Source organism: Lynx rufus, unplaced genomic scaffold, assembly GCF_022079265.1.
Source record: "Lynx rufus isolate CCGP_SWC_20201006 ecotype Redwood Valley unplaced genomic scaffold, mLynRuf1.p SCAF_2, whole genome shotgun sequence".
Lineage (NCBI taxonomy): Eukaryota > Metazoa > Chordata > Mammalia > Carnivora > Felidae > Lynx > Lynx rufus.
In genome coordinates, this window is record NW_025814834.1 from 86,231,333 (window position 1) to 86,244,654 (window position 13,322).

The 13,322-nt window shown below is 38.4% G+C and overlaps 1 long non-coding RNA gene across 1 annotated transcript in view; it reads right to left on the bottom strand.

The window, feature by feature from the left end:
• Nucleotides 1-350: 350 nt before the first annotated feature.
• The window catches only part of LOC124515697 (uncharacterized), an 84,785-nt gene continuing 71,813 nt past the window's right edge, over nt 351-13,322 (bottom strand). Inside the window, exons 4-7 of the long non-coding RNA XR_006962863.1 lie at nt 10,826-11,052; nt 9,759-9,846; nt 2,717-2,817; nt 351-1,790 (exon numbers count right to left, since the gene is read on the bottom strand). This is a non-coding gene — a long non-coding RNA (uncharacterized LOC124515697). The remainder of the gene's footprint in view (nt 1,791-2,716; nt 2,818-9,758; nt 9,847-10,825; nt 11,053-13,322) is intronic.

The following is a 13,322-nucleotide window of genomic DNA, read 5'->3' on the forward strand; positions in this document are numbered from 1 at the left end:
TATGTCATTTGCAAATATCTTCTCCCTTTCAGTAGGTTGTCTTTTCTGGTGATTTTCTTAATAATATTTTCTTTCTCTAACTTGCTTTATTATAGAGAATATAATATATAATACATACATCATATATGATATGTGTTGGTTAGCTTTTTATGTTATTGGTAAGGCTTCCAGTCAACGTTAGGCTATTAATAATTAAGTTTCTGGGGAGTCAAAAGTTTTACACAGCTTTTCCACTGCCCAGGGCATGGGTACCCCTACCCCCCTGTGTTGTTCAATGGTCAACTGTTTTTTTTCTCTTACTTGACTTAAGCCATTTGCTATGGAATTTATTGAATTAAAACAATGACCAGAATCTGTTCTTTGAGGATTTGCACTCTTGCTTTTATTCCGCTAACATAATAGTTACTAATAGAAAATTTATTACCTAGAATACAAATACTAAAAGTCTCTCACTTATTAGAATGAGCACTATCAATACAATGGAAAGTCTAATTTTTGTATTTATCACTGGACTTCATTCTAGACCCCCTGTAAGATCATCATATTGTTTTGATTGGTAAACGACAAAAGGTACAAACACTCAGCAATTTCCTTACTTACCTTTAAGTTACTATTTATCAACATTTTCTCTGTTGCTCTAAAGCAATCATGAGATGTATGTAGAAAGATTCAATACCACATATTTCACACTTCTATGTTTTATTCTAATATTTAACCTATGAGAATTTTCTTCATATCATAATAATTTCTAGATTTGAAGCAAAAATTCTCCATCTTGATTTTCATTTTCTGCCCATCCTAACTTTCAGATTAAACTGTAAGCATCAACCACAATTACTGCTGACATCTTTGTATCAATGAGCCTCTGTGATTTTTATGCAAAGCCTGAAAACTTCACCCAGGGTGTCATTAAATTAGGCAAGGTTGATTTTCCTCTGTGTTTACTAACTGAAGCACATAGTCTCTGATCTTAGAAGTTCATGCCTGGCTAGGCAGACATGCCCAGTTTTCACAATTTATCATTTGTTGTAATGGCTTTTTTTAAAATCTCGATAAAATATTCTGTCTCTTTCACATGAATATCCTTTACCTGGATAAGCAGAAGAAAAATAACACTTGTTTAAAATTAATTTCTTACTTTTCCCTCAGTGCAGTGCATCTAAAGAAGCAAAACTTATTGAATTAAATTTAATGACATAATAAATTCTTCCTTTCTGACAATACTGTGGTTTAATTCACAAGTGCACTTTAAGCTTTTGCCTTTAGCATCTGATGGGTCATTAGTCTGTACGTAATCCAGCAGGCGGACTCCTCAGAGTCTAAACTCCATCAGCAAGCACCAAATCAGTAGTTTCTGAAATATGACTTGTAGGTCAAATGTCCTGAAAAAGAGTGCCTTGGGCATCCCAGATGGAGAATAGGGCATGACAAGCAACAAACTGGGACAGAATTTGATGCGGACACTCACTAAAGACTCCATTCATTCTAACTCACTAAACAACTCTTCTCCAAATGATTTGACTCTTACTCTCGATGTCTCTAGCCAGTAGGTCATACAATGAAATTGGCTGCTACGTGCCAACAGGCTTAACATACATGTCATCAAGTTGAACATATTCTAATCACATTTTGCCCCGAGAACCTTTGTCTAATATCACAAAACAATCCATGGAATCGCTGTCAGTCATCCCAGACCAAAACAAGCTAATTGCTGCACATCACCCCTACATCGGGAAAATGCTCTCTGCTGGGTCAAATAGTCGCTTTTTTCCTGAAAGCATCTTCTCATGCTGAAAAATAGAAATACAGATCCCATTAACATTTTTTCCCAGAATTTCACATAAGATTTGGTAAAACCATTTTTCCACCCTAACTTTAACAGCTTAAATAGCTAACCTATCCAATCTACTGTAGTTCTGCCAAAGTGTTGCATTCATTTATTCACTTGGATAGTGCTAGATACTGGAAAAAGTCCCTGCCATCAAGAGTTAAACAGGTTATCTTGGATAAGTAATGTAATAGTGTACTTTAGACATCATCATCATCATCATCATCATCTCATCATTATTATGATCATCTTATGTTTAAATTCTTTAAGTAAAGAATTTAACATAAAACAAAACTGGACACTAGATACAATTGAGACCTGACATTATACATGAAGCAATGGGGAAAAAAAAAAATCCATCCTCCTCCCAAATGGAATTTTCAACATTCTATAAAAGCATCTTGTCTCACCTCATCATGGTGAGGAAGTTCCTAGAGGAACTTGGGAGGAAGACTAGACCCAACAGTTGAATTAAATCACTTTGTTTAGAAATGTTAAAGCCAGCATCTAAAACTGCTGGTTGTCCATGTCCCCATGAGCAGAGAGAGAAACAGTGAGGGTCATAGGAGCAGGAAAGATATAGAGGACTTGGATCCCAAAAGGAAGGAAATTGCTGAGAGAATGAGAAGGGAGAGAGAAAAAGAGTCTGAAAGAGAAGTGAGTAGAGACAGAAGCAAGAGGGCAGGAGAAGCAAGAAGGGAAGAGCAAAAAGAGAAGAGAAATTGAAGAGTAGGTAGGAGGAAGAAGAAATGAGAAGAGAACTCAACTAGGGCACGTACACCTAAATCCATGAAATTAACACATTGAAAATAATCCCGTGTCTCCTTATAGAGAGAAGAAGGGGTTGGATCAAGTGGGATAGCTTCCTACATAAGAAAGCCAACTGACCTGTGATGGTAGGCAGCTTCTCAAATGGCTTCTGCCTCCTGATATTCACATTCTGTATCATCCCCTCCCACTGGTAGGGGGCTGGACCTAGTGACTCACTTCTAATGGACAGAACACAGTAAAAGTGACTCGATAGCACTTCAAGATTAAGTTAGAAAAAAAGCTCTGGCCTCCACCTTGTCTGTCCTTTCTTACTCTCTGTCATTTACCCCCTCTGAGGGATATCAGCTGCCATATTGTGAGCTGCCCTATGGAAAGGGCCATGTAATATGGGACTGAGGATGGCTTCTGGCCATCAGCCAGTAAAGAAATGGGGTTCTCAGTCCAACACCTCCCCAGGAACTAAACCCTGCCGACAACTACCTAAGTAAGTTTAGAAGTTAATCCTCCCTCAACTGAGCCTTTAGATGAGACTGCAAACTCTGCCTAACACCTGGATTATAGCTTTGAGAAGTCTTTGAGACAGCAGCACCACTCAAGCACCCCTCAGATTCCTAATCCACAGAAACTATGACATAATAAATATTTCTTATTTTAAGCTGCTATTTTTTAAGATAATTTATTACACATCAATGGATAACCAATATACACATTTATATGAATTTGACCACTTTGCCCCAGATTAACTCGAGATTGGTGGGTGGATTGCTCAGGCAGCCCAAATAAATTTAATAACAGGATTATGAAGATCCAGCCTATAATAAACTTAAGAACATGACTTAAATTAATCAGCAAATCTCACTCACGTTTCACACAGACACCTGGCTTTGAGCACCAACTACAGGCCAGGTACTTACTACCTAGGAGATAATGGCGTCATTCAACCTCTCTGAGACAGTCTTCATATGTGGAAAATGGGGCTAATAATTATCCCTGCTTGTCATGCCTGCCATGAGATTGACTTTAGTTCATGTAATTGAAACTACTTTGGAAATTATAAAGTCGGTCATAAAATAAGTACTTAGAAGACTACTGCAGCCCCACTCAAGGGATTTTTCTGGGCTAATAACATTTTAAATATTTGCAACTCCTTAAAAAGTATTTCCTCTTTTTTATGAGGCAAAAGATAGAATCTCTATAGTTCTTAACCTTTGCCACAACTGAAAACATCTTAAGTTCTCATTCTGTTTTTTCCAAATACATATCAACATCCATCTTAAAACTAGTCATTTCTTATGTATTGAATTTTTTAATGTTTTTTAATTTTTATTTTATTTAGTACTAGACAGAGTACTAGTGAGAATGGGCAGAGGGAGAAGGAGACACAGAATCCAAAGCAGGCTTCGGGATCTGAGCTGTCAGTGCAGAGCCCGACACGGGGCTCGACCTCATGAATCAGGAGTTCATGACCTGAGCTGAAATTGGATGCTTAACCGACTGAGCCACTCAGGCTCCCCTCTTTATTTTGAAAGGTGTATGTCTTAGGTGACTGCTCTAGACACAGACTGAGATAGGAATTCTTGTTGGAAAGATTTTTTTTTTTTTTTTTTTTTTTGAGGAACATTTGTAGAAGAAGGAGAGAGAAGAAAGAGGGAAAGAACACTAGACAAGCTCGGCCAGAGAACAGCTCAGCTGACACCACGGAGAAGCTCTGGAGTACAAATCGTAACCCAGCATTGGGTCCACCTTGAGGCTGAAAGGCTGGCCTTTGCAAGCTTCCTCCTTCCCAGGCAGTCATTGATCAGAGGGCAATTCTCCAGAGAAGGAGACAGTGCTGAGTTTACCAGCCACACTCAAACAGCCAGGAGAGCACGTAGCAGCCACTAAAGAGGATCCTGGGTAGGGTTCCACTACAGAGTACATGTAGCATCCTTTCTCATGGTATTTTATCATCATTTCTGCAAAGAAGTCTTGATACGCTAAGCTTTTCAGCATTGATCACTTTTACACCAGCTGTGTTAAATGAGACAGAAGAAGGAGCAGTGTAGAAAAATAAAGATTTGTCTTTAATCAGAGTTGTAAAATGTAATTCAGCTCAGATTAAAAAAGAAAGGGAGTCACCAGGAGATCTTTTTTCTCCTAAAATATAGACATTAAGAAATATATATAAGAGATACTTAACCAAGGCTGAGGCAAGGAGAGGACCTGGAGAGTAATGGTTGCTTAGTAAGCCCAAGTGGGAGAAGGGTCTGGGGAGATGAATGAGAGGAGAAGGGAGAATGTGAAGGGTTTGAACTCATGTCCCTGAGAGAAGCAAAGGCAAAAAAAAAAAGTCCATGCCAGTGCCCATGAGGGAGGGGCAGGTGAGGAGGGAAAGGGAGAAGAAGGAATGATGACTTCAAAGACAAGATATTTCAACCAGTTTGGAATCACAGATGTATCCTAACTACCTCTCCTGCCAAAGCACACCTCCTGTCAAGCTTTCCTCTGTTTCTCCAATCTGACATGGCCCACTTTTTTCCTTACAAACTGTTTACATTTGAAAAGCTCAATCATGAAACAGAAGATGGTAAAACTTCTGTTTACCCAATGGTTATTACTCACACTTGAGCTGAAGCTTCCTGAAATATTGTTGCTCTTGGTTGCATTTTTGGGGGTATTTGTCGGAAAATGTATTTTGACAACAGTTGCCTAGAAGAAATTCTCGAGCTTCAGAATGCATGAGAGGATTTACGGAGGAACTCAAATGAAAAAGTAGAATCTGGGGTTTATACGCTGTACAGGGCTCCCAGCCTTCCCTCCTCCCAGCATGGATGCATGATCACTGCCAACCCTCGTTTGTGTTTCTGACATTAATGAATTTTGGCTTTTTTAGTATATCTGAAAAAAAGATTGGAGATTCCCATGAATAAAACACTACAGTGGCAATAATATTTCAACTAGGATTCAGTCTCTTTCCATCATTCTCAAACATAGGTTACCAGTTTTTAAAACTATTTCAGCTAAGGAATGTTTATGTATGATAAAACTAAATGTAAACGTGGGTTTAAGGTGATTGCCCAGTTGCTTTATATAACAAAATCTCTGCTGGTTTTCAAACTTATATTGAAACAGTATGCTAGTTCTGTTCTAACAGTATATAAAGATACTGGCTTTCCTAGATACATAAGCAAAGTCTTTTATGAGCTCATAAAGGCCAGACTTCGGAATATTTAAGTATTGGGTAATTCATAGAACAATATCTTTAGTCATTCAGCTAACGTAGAAGGCAACCACAATTTATTCTTCTTAGATCTCTTCCTCTCATTTTTTTTTTATATTCTTAGGAGGTGAAAGGTATTTAGAAAAGACCTAAATACATTTTTTACTATTATTGAACTATCAAAGAGGTGCTCTCTTGTGGGACTCCCTTCTCTTCCTCACTCTGTGTATGTTAACCCACTTCAGAGACAATGGTGAGATGAACCCAAAATGCCAACTGACTATTTGCATTATAAATGGAGGCACAAAAGGATATTTTAAAACTGTTGGTTGATCTGGCATATCAAAGATTTCTTTCTAAGCTATTTCAGTGACTGCATTGAAGCAAACTGAAAGCAATGGCTTAAAAGGGGCCAAAAAAAAAAAAAAACATTAAAAAAAACCATCTTATTTCCATGGAAAAAATCAGTTTACTCTCCTAACCTCCCCGCCTTTTGAATTACTTCTCTTTCTTACCCTCTTCTCTATTTGCAGGACTCAACAAGGAAGGAATCTGCAGTTCTCTGAATTCAAGTGTTAAGCCGGTTCTCTCTGGAGTGCAATCTGTTTTCCTTGCCTTGTCAAATCTGCACCCAAACTTCTAGCAAATAGCCTAACATCCATTTTTTGTTCCATTGAGCTAATTACCAATATTGTGGCTCTGATTCTACACATGTGTATACCATTTCCCTCTGTTTCATAAAGCACCTAACAGAATTATAGGTCATTAGTGTGTCTACCTGAGAGTCAATACAAGGGAAATGAACAAAAATTAAACAAAAAGTCTCCACGTCTTAACAATTGCTACAGCTTTCTTAACTTCTTCTTTGACCCTCATCGATCTGTGGTTTTGTTTTCTGTTTTCAAAATGGAGGCCAGGGCCTTCCTAAGAATCATGGGAAAGTCGAACTGGGCTGCAGACAGGTGGTGTTTCAATTTGACTAAATAACCACTGAACATGGTACAGTCCTCCATGGTAGAGGCCAAGTTTGCCATGTGGTAGTGGCAGTGCCTGTGGAAGGAACTGGACTTCTCCTTTTTAGCAGTATCTTGGGAGAGTAGAGATGTAAGGGCTGATGACTGTTCATGGGCTCATAGGATGGAGAAATAGGCAATGCTCACAGAATATGAAATCTTATTATCGGAACACTAGGGGGAAGGCAAAGTACTTTGGTCAGCAAATTCTTAGGAGTAAAATACACACTATTACTAAATTGGTCTATACAACAAGGTATCTCTAAAATGAAAAGTTATGCCCATATTTGACCATTGGTCGTTTCCAAGTATTATTTTAACTATGTGCTGTCTAAGGAAGTTATCCTATCTGCCTCTCATTTGACAGTGCTAGACTATTTATACTAAATTAGTTGAATATCTGATGTATGTGCACCTACAATATCAAACTTCTATAAAACTATGCCAAATTTTGCTTCTTATCACATTTTATTGTACTTTATATTGATAGGAAAATAGTTCATGTGGGAACAGATATCAGTCTCTTCGTTTTGATTTTTGTTTAATGTAGGAAATTTTCCTGGATATGAAATGTTGAGGACACAGAACTCCGGTTATAAGTCCACCAACTATTTCAGTGTTATTCACTGGAAATACATACAAACTGACCCCCAACCCTCTGAACACCCACCACACCACACACCCTGACTACCACCCAAACAAACACAAGAACAAAAAGGAAATAACAAGATGTCACCGTAGATTCAATAAAATAATATTAAGATTACATTTTGGATAACACTGAAGAAGGGAGATGCTAGCATTGCCATTTAACAATATGGAGCTTGTTAGACCAAGGATACATCTGTCTCTAATAAGTTAGGGGCTATAGTACGTAATCATTTTAGCTTCACAATGAAATTCATTTCTTTAGGGTGGTTAGATACTTGATTTGAAAAACTACTGTCTAGTCTTGAACTATAATGTAAAACGTACTTCCCAATTAAGCTTAGAATACCTAGTTATCTGTCAAATTATTTTGGCATTTTATTTATATTTATATTGATCTGTCAGCATTGTTTTTAACAAATCAGACCATCAGAAAGACATCCATGTGCCACTAACTTTGGTATCGTACCTAGCTAAATTCAAGCCACAATATGAGCTTCAACTGTGAATTCTGAACGCATTTATTCATTGTCTATCAATTTGCCAACCTTTCTAAAGTGCAAGTTCATAAAAATCATAGAAATTGATATTTTCTTGAAGCTGCATAAAGCTTCAAATTATATTTGGCAATGACTCATTCTAGAGGAAAACTTTAGTAATATTCTATCATTGCCACATATTCCTGTGCCCGCGTTAGAAACACCTCTGTATCTTTCCCTTTCTGACACTACCTCTTACCTACTTCCTCCAGAGTTATGAGACAAGGCCACGTTATAATGACCTTTGCTATATTTCACTAAGACTTCCTTCTGGTCTTGCCACTAAGTCTTCCTGAAAACACATCTCCTTTAAATTCTCCACCTAAATTTCTCAGGGGAAGTCTACCTGACAGTAATAAGGAAACAAATAAAAATCCAAAGGAGGCCAGAACCAGTATATTTGAACAACTCTGCTCTAGTCTCAATCCGGTTGGCGTTTCTGTAAATTGTCTTTCTCACAGACTTCTTAATCGATATAATTTACAAGTGTATTTAGTATAATTTCTTAAGATTCCATATATATCAGAAGTCAAAATGTGACCTGTAAATCTTTATACTTAAACAACTTTTTTTAGCAAATACACAGCTATTGGAAATAGCTATGATATTTTATGTATTTAAACATGATAGAAGGAATATTTGCTCATAGAAAAAGATCCACTCCTGCCCATCCCTCCACCTAGGGAAGAAACACATGTTATGGATGGAAACATTTAATTGGACAAACACAGACACATGCTAAATCCCATGAAATACAATAAGCTCAGTCTGATTATTAATGATAAATGTCTTATTGTTCATTTCTAACTGGGTCTGAAAAAATCCTGGATTTCATTTAATCTCTGCTGGTACTAAAAAAATTCAGAAAGCAATGAATTCTAAGGACAGTCCATGTTGCAAGAAAGGCTGCTTTCAGTGTGCCGGATAAAAACGACCACCCCTCCCCCACATCAGGTTCAGATACACCGGAGTGGGTTTTCCTGTTATTCTGACACACGCCTTTCTTCCCATATTAACAATAAAAGTTTGGTGTGCTATCTTACTGCAGAAGTTCCTTCCTGAGTACAAGCATGTCTTATCTGTTGAGAAATTCTGACACCAGGTAGATAGTTGTTTATGTCAAAAAGCATCTCTTGGGCAGATAACTGAGTGTTTTAAGAACCTAGATAAATGAGCAAGTTCTCTGTGCAAATATACAAAACACTGCGAATATAAGGCGGCTTTTTTCTGGAAAGACTATTATGCATTTCGTTGATGGATATTTCTACATACTACCCTGTCATGACCATGTTGTAAGGCTCTCCAACACTTGCCCACCCCCACGAACCTCAATCCAGTTTGCCTTTGCTCAGTTTCTACAATCTCGCCAATACTAAAATAGCCCTAAATACTTCTGGCTTTCTCCTACTCTCTCACACAGGGATCATGCTAAGGGGGTCCACACAAACCACCTTTGCTCTTTCCCTCCATCTCAGCCAGGGCTGAAAGTTAGCAGGTGCTGTTGACCTTCCCCCCAAATCAGCTTGCTGATTTTCCGCCACTCTGTTCCTGCTGCTGAAAAGGGGTCAATCAGATAAACTAACTTAGGTTCATGTGTTAACACGTTACTGATTTATCCTTCCAGGTAACTAAATATCTTATCTAAATGTAAATGTACAATGGTTAGATAAGACCTCAATCACCCATTTGTTATTTCTTAAACACTAAGTATGTGTTGAGCACTCTGCCGAGGTTACAAAGATGAATAAGAGAGTTCTCACCTTCCGGGTGCTCACAGTTTAGTGAAGTCAGCAGATATAAACACCGCGGTAAATGTAAATGCGGTGACAGGGACATGTACGGGATGTCCTGAGAAAACAGGGGGAAAATCAGGGTCACTCAGCTTTGTGAAAAGGAATGGGAGCCTTTTAGTCTTAAGTCTAAACGCCAAATAAATAATACAAGAATCATAAGGTCTGGACTGCGCTAAGGGGCCAACATTTTTAGTTACTTGTGTGCTGAATGTTAGGAGCCGCCTCAGACAAAACACTGTAGTCAGCCACTATGAGTTCTACCTCCTGAATCTGCTTCTTCATCTGTCCTCTTCTTTCCAAAGCCTCCTGCCCGAGTTCAGGGCCTCATCATCTACCTGGACTATGACCTCCCTATTGCCTGCATTCTTCTAATTGGTCTCTGGCCTCCACACTGTTAGCTTATTGAATTTGCTAAAATGAAAGTCCTTAACGCACCTGGTGGATTGGAGCAAGAGCCTGAAAAAGACGCCCAGAAGAAGTGACTCCTGACACGATACAAAAATGGTAAGTAGAGAAAAGTGAGAAGACCACTCCAGAGGAAGGACCAGCCTGAGCAAAATTACGGAGGTGGGGACACAGTGTGGTGTGAGTAGGAAAATATCTAAAGTCCTAACATTTGCATAAGGATAGACTCTGATTTGAATGACCCCAAGCCAATGGAAGAGATATTTTTAGTCAAGGGAGTCTCAGAGGACATTTAGTCAGCCCTCCTAAAGCGACAACTTCCTTTTTTGACACTGAGACCAGTCCTAACTTCAGAATTTCTCTTCCACTCACAAAACCTCTTCCAGAGACTGTGCTTCTTCTCCTTCCCCTAACTTAAGCTGCTCCATCCATCCCCTCAGATTTCATCGGTTCATATAATTCTTTATAACTATTTTGATATCATTCTCAATTATTCCTTCATCCCCCCCCCCCAATTTTGGAGGCAGGAGACTTGAATGCTATTTCTCTCTCTTCTCCCTTTCAGAACACTTTAGAACTCTGTTGATTTGCATCTGACTTAGCATTTCATAAACAGAAGCAGAAATTACTTTTTGATAATTGTTTCCCAAGCAATACAATCAGAGGTGTCAGCCAAGTAATTCATGACAGGAGCGTAGTGTCCAAGGTCATCAGATATGAAACCGGCTACCACTTGAGAATGCTTACGATAGACCAGGTATCTTGCACCCATTGTCTCACTTAATCTTCACATCTTCATGTCTTCATATTGTCACATCTTCACAATCTTCATATTGTGACATCAGTATTATCACCCCTATTTGACAGATGAGAAAACTAAAGCTCAGAGAGATTAATTTAGCCAAGTTTTTCAACATTCAATGAACAAATATTTACAGACACCCTCATAATGGGGATCTGATGGTTAGTTAACGCAAAACATGGTCCGTGCCCATAGGGAACTTACAGTCTAGCAAAGAAATCAGGCATTAAACCAACATCCACACAAATGAATGTGAAATTGTGCATTTGAGAGGTGTTAACCTGGTCAGGAGAGTTAAGAGAAAGTCTTATTGTGGAGGAGAGCTAAAGGTCACCAGAATTTAATCATGGGAAGAAAGGAGGGATAATTCTTCCTGGTGTAACAGGGCAGAGTTGGGATGCAAACCTACATCCGTCTGACTTACAAGCTCGAGGTCCAAATATTTTTTAAATCCACGAGATCAAAATAAACAGTTTAAACACACACACAGCTCTCATTGGTCACTTTTGAAGAATGCTAGAAAATAAGCTGAAACTGGTAAAGAGAGGGTTAAATCCAGTATTTATCCTGAGTTTTATGTACAAATTATAATGAATATATAATTCTTCAAGTATTCAAGTAGGGGAAGTTTCTCTTAATAAAAATATTTCAGCTACTAGGATGAAAAGGAATCGATTAATAAAATTAATATAGGACAACCTATAATGAAGAAATTAAACAGTAATCAATAATGGCTACTAATAGAACAAGAAAAAGGAGGCAATGAGACATTATTTGCTTCCTGATAAAAATACAGTACACATCTATGAAGAGTTGTCAAAAAAAAGAAAAGAAATCTAGTCATGCGTTTAAGTATCAATTTATAGGAAACTGAGGGGACTGAAGAACATGTGAAGAGGTAACATAGAAAGTTAAACATCAAAATCAGAAAATTCGTGATTTTCTGATCAACAAACAACCCAGTTTCTTCATCAAATAGAGATTAGGGGGTGGGGGGAAAGAAAGAAAGATAGGACACCTATAGATTAAAAGAGACTGAAGAGACATACTCACCAATAGCTATTTACGAACTTATTAGGGTCCAGATTCAAACAAATTGTTAAATATCTATGTGTATGAGAAAATTGGAGAAATCTGAACTCTGACTTGATACTGAATAATAGTAAGGAATTTGGGGTAAATTTTTAGGTGTGTTAATGACATTGCAATTGCCTGTTAAATGAAGAGTTCTTAACGTTTAGAGATATATTGGAAAACATTTACAGATAAAATTATGTGAGAGATCTGCCCCAAAATAATCTTAGTAAAACAAGATTAAGTGAAGATATAGATGAAACAAGATTGTCCATGAATTGATTGTTGAATGTTCACAGGAACATGAGGATTCATTATACTCTTTAGCACATTTTTGTGTATGTTTGAAATATATGTTTCAGTAATGAATTTGACATAATTGCTTAATATAAGTGTTTTCTCTTTCCCGTGTTCCCCTCTGCCTCCTCCCTCAATCAGGAAAAGGGGTCATGTGAGCCATGGGGCTATCGTTGCTTTAATTACCATCCTCTCTCTTGCTGGATAAGGTAGGTCCGAACCAAAATGTAGTTTGGTCAACTCTGAAATTCGCTAGAAGACATGCCCTGATCCTAGGCAGCCTAAAAAGTGCACACCCTTCAAAACTATTTAGATTGCACCCTGTCACACCTCTTCCTCATTTTTCAACTTCACTTTTTACCATCCTGCATTTTGACATCATGGACATTTACAATTATCAGCAAGGACATAGTCCTTCTCCATAGTTACTGTAAGTTTACTTAGTGTTTACATAGAGAAGTCCAGAGTCAGTGGCATGAAAACTTTAGCCCTTAGAGACCTTTGGGTCCAGCTCCCTCAGTTCTCAGAGGCAATAAGTTAGTCCCCAACAGGTGAGGGGACTTGCCCAAAGTACATGCTGAATAGAAGTGCCAGACCTGGGCACTTTAAAATGAGAAACACGGTGTTTCTTTCTAATTCTCTAAAAACGGAGGACCCCTCAAGACTATGAACGTATGATTCGTTCTAGCCAATGTGTCCCCAAAATGGACAACCCTAAACAACATCGTTGACTCCCTTGGGGCCCCTCTGCTCCCCGGCATCGAGTGATAGCACTGACAATGAGCAGAGGCAGGTCCTGGCTTGGGCAGGACTCAGAGGCCTGAAGGCGCTGCCCAGCCACAGACAGGTCGTTCCATGAGCAGTGCACGATAGATCATGCTTTCTCACCCAGAAGAAGCCATCTACCCCTTCAGCCTACAATGTGGAATGCTTCTTTTCTTTTGACTTTCTCT